At 34.1% G+C, this 6454-nt stretch overlaps 1 long non-coding RNA gene across 1 annotated transcript; it reads left to right on the top strand.

Annotated features, from left to right (window-relative positions):
- Positions 1-234: 234 nt before the first annotated feature.
- On the top strand, positions 235-5673 carry LOC148874194 (uncharacterized). Its single transcript, XR_016105425.1, has 5 exons — positions 235-1335; positions 1948-2025; positions 3605-3652; positions 4264-4686; positions 4782-5673. It is a non-coding gene; the product is annotated as an uncharacterized LOC148874194 (long non-coding RNA).
- The last annotated feature ends 781 nt before the right edge of the window (positions 5674-6454 follow it).

Here is a 6454-nt window from a genome sequence, read left to right on the forward strand (position 1 = left end):
CAATGCGGCATTACAAGGTGACTGGACAACGGCCCAGAAGATATTGACTGCTGATGAATCGAAATTATATGCTAAGCTTGATCATTTCGAGCGCAATGTTCATCTGGTTGCAGCTGCCGGTGGGAACACCCAATTCCTGAAGCAACTATTTGACAAATATGGAGATCAGTGGGTACATACGGTTCTTAGTCAAGCTGCTTGGATGGGCAAACTAGATATTGCAAAGTTGGCGCTGGAGAAGAATTCCCTATTGTTATCACTTACACAGGAATCGCTTATCCTTGCTGCACTCAGTGATCAAAAGAATGTGGTTTCGTATCTCTACTCCCAAACACATATACAAAAATTAAGTCAAACATTTACTTGAACTCTTCTGGAGTCTTTGATCCAAGCTGATAACTTCGGTACCTACCTAATACCTTCCTCCTTAATTAATCCTTGTTTAAATATGGGATTAATTAATAGAGTAATGTTGCTGAATGTTCATATATGAAATCAAGCTGTTAAATTGTTTATTACTAGTTAATTTTTTATCTTATGTCTTCAGATTCGAATTCAATCAGATCTGATAGGATTCAATTTGAATTCAAATACTATCGATAAGTCAGATCTTCGGATCTGATCCGATCCGACTTGTTTTCTTTAAAAATTGATAAATTATTAAAAGATCCGAACAGGAGTGATCCAAATTCGACAAAATAGGATGATCCGATGCATTTGCACCCCTAGGTACCACCTCGAAAAACAACAACGTACCTTTGTTTTAATTACCACTAACTACAAGAATTATCATCATCGTCATCGTCATCATCAGATGTTTTAGGTGGGACTCAACAAAACAATAGTGGGTTCTTCTGATCATTTTCTCTCCCAGATTTGTTAATTATTAATTAAATTAATTAATGTTAACTTTTAGAGCTTGAGTTAATAATTAATTTAAAGTTTTCCATTATAATTAATTATATTCAACATTAGATAATTACTCTTACTAACATTACTTATGATTCATTCTAATTAGAGAACAACAACAAGATAAGAGTATTCACCACTTTTATACCTTCTCGCAGACCAATTGATATAATTGATAACTAATTCCCCTTCTGCAATCTGCATTGTTTTCCTATATATCCATGCTGCAGATATAGCTCTCAAGCTAACAAGGGACCACCCCATATTTAAAGAGGAATTTATCACATCATCTGCAAACTTGTTGAAGGATGCCTTAAAAATCTTGGCTGGAAGACTTCATTCATTTGAAAGCAGCAGCAATAGTTGTCTTGGATTTTGGCAAAGGCTACTGTACTCCTGTACGTTCAATACTTAAAAAAAACTTGGGTGAGTTTTCTTTATGTTCTGGATTTTTGTATAAGTGACATTAATTATTTTGAATATTATTGTTTAATTGAATGTGATCCTAATAATGTCCAGTGCTAGTTAGGGGTGTCAATGCACCGGTTTTGGGTTAGACTCCGTCCAAATCAAAATCCATTTGGATGGATTGGACGGACCAATAAGACATATTGAATCTGGACGGATTGGACGAGCCAATATGACATATTAGATTGGACCTGGTCCATCCATAATGAATTTATATTAGATTGAGTCAATATCTGGTCCATTGATAGAAAATAAAAATATAGGTGTCAATGGAGTAGGTTTGAGTTGAAACCAATCTAAATTAACAGAAATTTGAACAGATTGGACAGTCTCTGGACCAATCCAAAATGGTCCAAAACATTCATTGGATTGAATTGGACCAGGTCCATTTATAATGGACTCACATTGGACTGGACTGGATTGAACCAAATCCAGTCCAATTGACACCCCTAGTGCTATAGTAATAGATTACTAGTGAGCACTTTGTCTTATAACTGATCAACTACAACTAAACATGTTTGGGAATAATGAGGCTTACTAATACTCTTTTCTTAATGGCCTCCCTATCAGTATGTTCAACAGGATTTAATGTCCAAGCAGATGGGTCAAGCTTGCAGCAGGGATTCTTTCAAGTCAATTCCAGCAAAGGTGGTTTTGATCCTTCCTTAATTTGCTATATATACACTAGTCCTTACAGTTATCCTAATCCTATTATATATCTACTATAATTTTATTTTTCTAGCTGCTAAATTTTTAGCAACTTTCTGTACATTTTAGGCAGTTCGTTAAGAGTATGGTTTTGTTTTTTGGAAACAAAACAGCCGCCACATCAGTAAATTTATATTGTTTTTGCTGATGTTTCAGATGTTTTTAGAACAATATATATATATATATATATATATATATATATATATATATATAATATTGTTTCTACAATATATATAATTTAATATAATGAATATGTAATATTAGAGATGTCACCAAGTGTTTCTGCATAATTTCTGTTGTTTTCTTCTTCTTTTTTTTCTTTTTTTTTTTTTTTGCTTTTTGAATTTTAATAATTTAATTACAACATCAATCATTTGACCTGAAAGTTGAAATGTTGGCATGTAACAAATAGGAAAGAAATTTCATTTTTGGATTATTGATTTTAAACTTTGTATTTAATTTTTATCATCAATTAAAACAAATTTTATTTATCACAATTATTTTTTCTTTGATATGATTAATATAATGCATTAGAGATGAAGACAATTTTTTCTATATGTTTTCTTGCCACCTAGTTGTTAGAATAGTTTCATTTTTTGGAACAGTTTTAAAAACATGGATTTAATATTGTTAAAAGTATTGGATATGGATCTAATTAATAGAATCTATACCTTGAACATAAAATTTAATGAGAGGAAATTGAATGGTATAACATTAAAGTAGTAATTCAAGTTACACTTTTGCCCTTACAATTAGAAAGGGACCAAATTCAGAAACAAGAGTATTTTAGTGTAGAAGAAAAGTTCAACAAGCTCATTCATACATTTAAAATTAGTGAGAGAAAACATAAGAATTAACGAGAATGGAAATTAATACCATAAATATGAGACTTAATGAAAGGGAATGGAATGAGGTGAGAAGTAGTAGTTCAAATTGAATTTTCTGCCCTTACAATTAGAGATAGACTGAATTAAAAAAAAAAAAAAATAGGAACATTTTAGTTAAGAAGAAAAGTTCCACAATTGATAGTATAGATATAAGTATGCATTTGCCTTTGAAGGCTCATTCCCACTTTTAATGGTAGCATAGATATAAAGTTTATATGTATACATTTGCATGGGAGTGTTCACTAGTGTATTTAATTTGATTTTGGTACCAGTTGAGTGAAATGCACCTTGCACCTTGACATGGCAGTTGTTTTTATTTTCAAAAAAAAAAAAAAAACATGTTGTCATGCATCCTTAATGTTGCATTCTTCCATGTGTGGTTCAATGCTATAACATGAATTTTGCAAACTTATATAGAAGGTACATTATAGACTTTTTGTTGCATCAATCAGAGCTTGAGGTGCATTTCATAGTGCTAGCATAGAAAAAATTATGTAACTCAGCGTTTCTATATATAAAGTAATAAAATTTCTTTCTTCCATGATTTTTAGTTATCAATGGGCTTACTATAGTTACACAAATAAGTTTGTTAGTCTTGTCTTACATAGTGGTACTTGATCTTGGATTTGCAGTGGTCTACGGTATAAAACAACTATTTTGGTACATCCTCCGCAAACTAGGTAAAGTGAAAATTCTACTCTTTTTATTAGTAAAAAGAATTATTGGATAACTGATTCTCTTATTAGGGTGGAACTTGGGGCAGGGTTATCAGCTTGAAAATCGGGTTGGTTTAGCATTAGGGTTGAAAATATGAACCCGATTTGTCAGGGTTGAATTGTTGGGCAATTGAGTCTGATGTATCTTCATATTTATATGTATGTATGTATATATGCATGTAGATAAAATTTTTTAAAATTTGTGGTTTGATATAACTAATTATACTACTCCTGAGCCAAACTATATTTGTGAGTCATTCATTAGGAGAAATTTCATTTTAATATTTCTCCCATTATTCGACTTATGTGGTGTCTAACTGTCAAACAACAGTAAAAATGTTTACTAATCACTTTTTCTTGAATTTAAAGATAAATGGAATATAAATGTTTTTCAAATAAACAAAAATCATACCAAACATCACCTAAATCGGCTATGCCCGATGCCGTAGCCCTGTGAAATCAATGTGAAACTATATATGATTCACGATTTAATTTAGCCTATTTGCGTTTGAAATTTTCCTGATATTTTAGTTGCTAATTGTAATGCCAACTTGCTTTCTTATAATTAACTACAGTGCCCAATGCCAAGAAGTTGCATGATAAGAAGCTGATGCATCAACAAGCACATGAATTGACCCAACAACTCCTCTGTTGCTTTCTAAAGTCGAAAGATTTCTACCAGACCTGGGAAATACTTGGATCATCACTTATCGAGGCTGCAAAGTTTGGAATTCTAGAGTTCTTTACCATGGCTCATAAATATCGTCCTCTTATCTTATTTTATAGAGATTATAATTTGAACAGTTCTTACCATGTTGCAATTCAAAAGCGGCAAGAAAAGATATTCAAATTCTTAACCAATTTGCCTTTTTGGAATTCGGAAGGATTTTTAAAGGAGGGAAGTTCAGTGGTTTAAGGATTTTTAAAGGATTTTTAAAGGACTGAAATCTATTCCCGGAGCGGCTCTCCAGATGCAGAGAGAAGTTCAGTGGTTTAAGGTGATACTTATTTATATTTTTCCTCTTCCTGATGAACACTCTACACTTTACCATGTTGCAATTCATTTGCTTTTCTTGTCATCGATCGATCACAGACAGTGGAGCAGAGGATGCCCCCACTTCATAAGGGACACAAAAATTCAGAGGGAATGACGGCATATGAATTATTTAGCAGGGAACACAGAGAGTTAGTTGCAGAAGGAGAGAAATGGTTGAAGGACACAGCAACGTCATGCACACTTGTGGCTACACTTATAATCACAATAACGTTTGCTGCATTGTTTACGGTGCCAGGTAGCAATAAAGACGATTTGGGCACCCCAATTTTCCTCAGAGAAGTGGCCTTCATAGCATTTGTGGTATCAGATGCATTAGCGTTGTTCTCTTCCACAACCTCAGTCCTGATGTTCGTTGCCATCCTCACTTCTCGGTATACAGAAGAGGCCTTCTTGTCTTCATTGCCTAAAAAGTTGATAATTGGACTTTCCATGCTTTTCCTCTCCCTAGCTGCCATGATGACAGCCTTCAGCTCTACCGTTTTTATCATGCTTGACGGTCATTTCCGGTGGATCTCCATTCTATTGACTCTGTTTGCTTCAGTTCCGGTGACTTTGTTTACGTTATCCCAGCTGCCACTCTTCATCGACATAGTGCACTCCACATATTTTTTCAGTATCCTCGATTAATAATATCGATCGATCTATACTAGATAAGTAAGTTAATTCGATGCATATTACACAGTTAATCACTTTTAGCTTGATTTAAGTACGTAAGTGGATAAGAGTACACTACGTACGGATGTATGTGCATGGTTGCAATAAAGGCAATAAGGTCCCATTATCGGCCGGTTAATTTACTCCAGTGAAGGATCCATCTTCCACCTCTCGTACCTATTGGATGAGTAACATGCTAATTAAGTTCTTGGATCTGTATTCTGTTGTACTTAATGTTTAATTATTATTTAATAAATTCATAAGTGCTTAATATAATTTTTACCTTGCTTATTGCTTCACTTTCTTTATTGGTTTTAATTTAGGTATTATAGCTAATAAGGGCAACTTTTGGGCCTAAATATCAATAAAAATAATCATTTTAATATAATTTTCAAAATAGGTTAACTTTTTAAAAAATATATCAAATAAGGCCAAAATCACTGTTCATCTTCTTCCTCCTCCAAACCACGTCCGCCCCAGTCCCGTAAACCTCAATGGCCACCATCCATCAGCGCCGCCGCCGACACCTCCGTCTGCTTCAATGACCAAGAATATGAAGATCTCCAGATCGACCTCTGCCCCAGCCCCACGACCTTCTTCGTCGGACTGTTGAATGCGCGGAGGCGGCCCATTCAACAACAGCAACCCTGCAGTATTTATATGAGCGTTTTCTCAAAAAACAATATTTTACATGAGCAGCACTGTTTGATATTAGGGCCCAAAACAATATTTTACATGAACAGCAGCAGCCCTGACCTTCTTCTCCAGATCCACAGAAAACAATATTTTACATGAGTGTTGTGGGAGGTGGGGCATAGGCGGCCCATTCAACAACAGCAGCCCTGCACTATTTATATGAGTGTTTTCTCAAAAAACAATATTTTACATGAGCAGCATTGTTTGATATTAGGGCCCAAAACAATATTTTACATGACAGCAGCAACCCCCGACCTTCTTCTATCGACAAAAAACAATATTTTACATGAGAGTTGTCAGAGTTATGAGAGTTGCCCTTATTTCATATATTTTTTAAAAGTTAACATATTTTGAAAATT

This window comes from Nelumbo lutea, chromosome 1 (assembly GCF_056320005.1).
Source record: "Nelumbo lutea isolate HS-2025 chromosome 1, American lotus-T2T, whole genome shotgun sequence".
Taxonomy (NCBI): Eukaryota; Viridiplantae; Streptophyta; class Magnoliopsida; order Proteales; family Nelumbonaceae; genus Nelumbo; species Nelumbo lutea.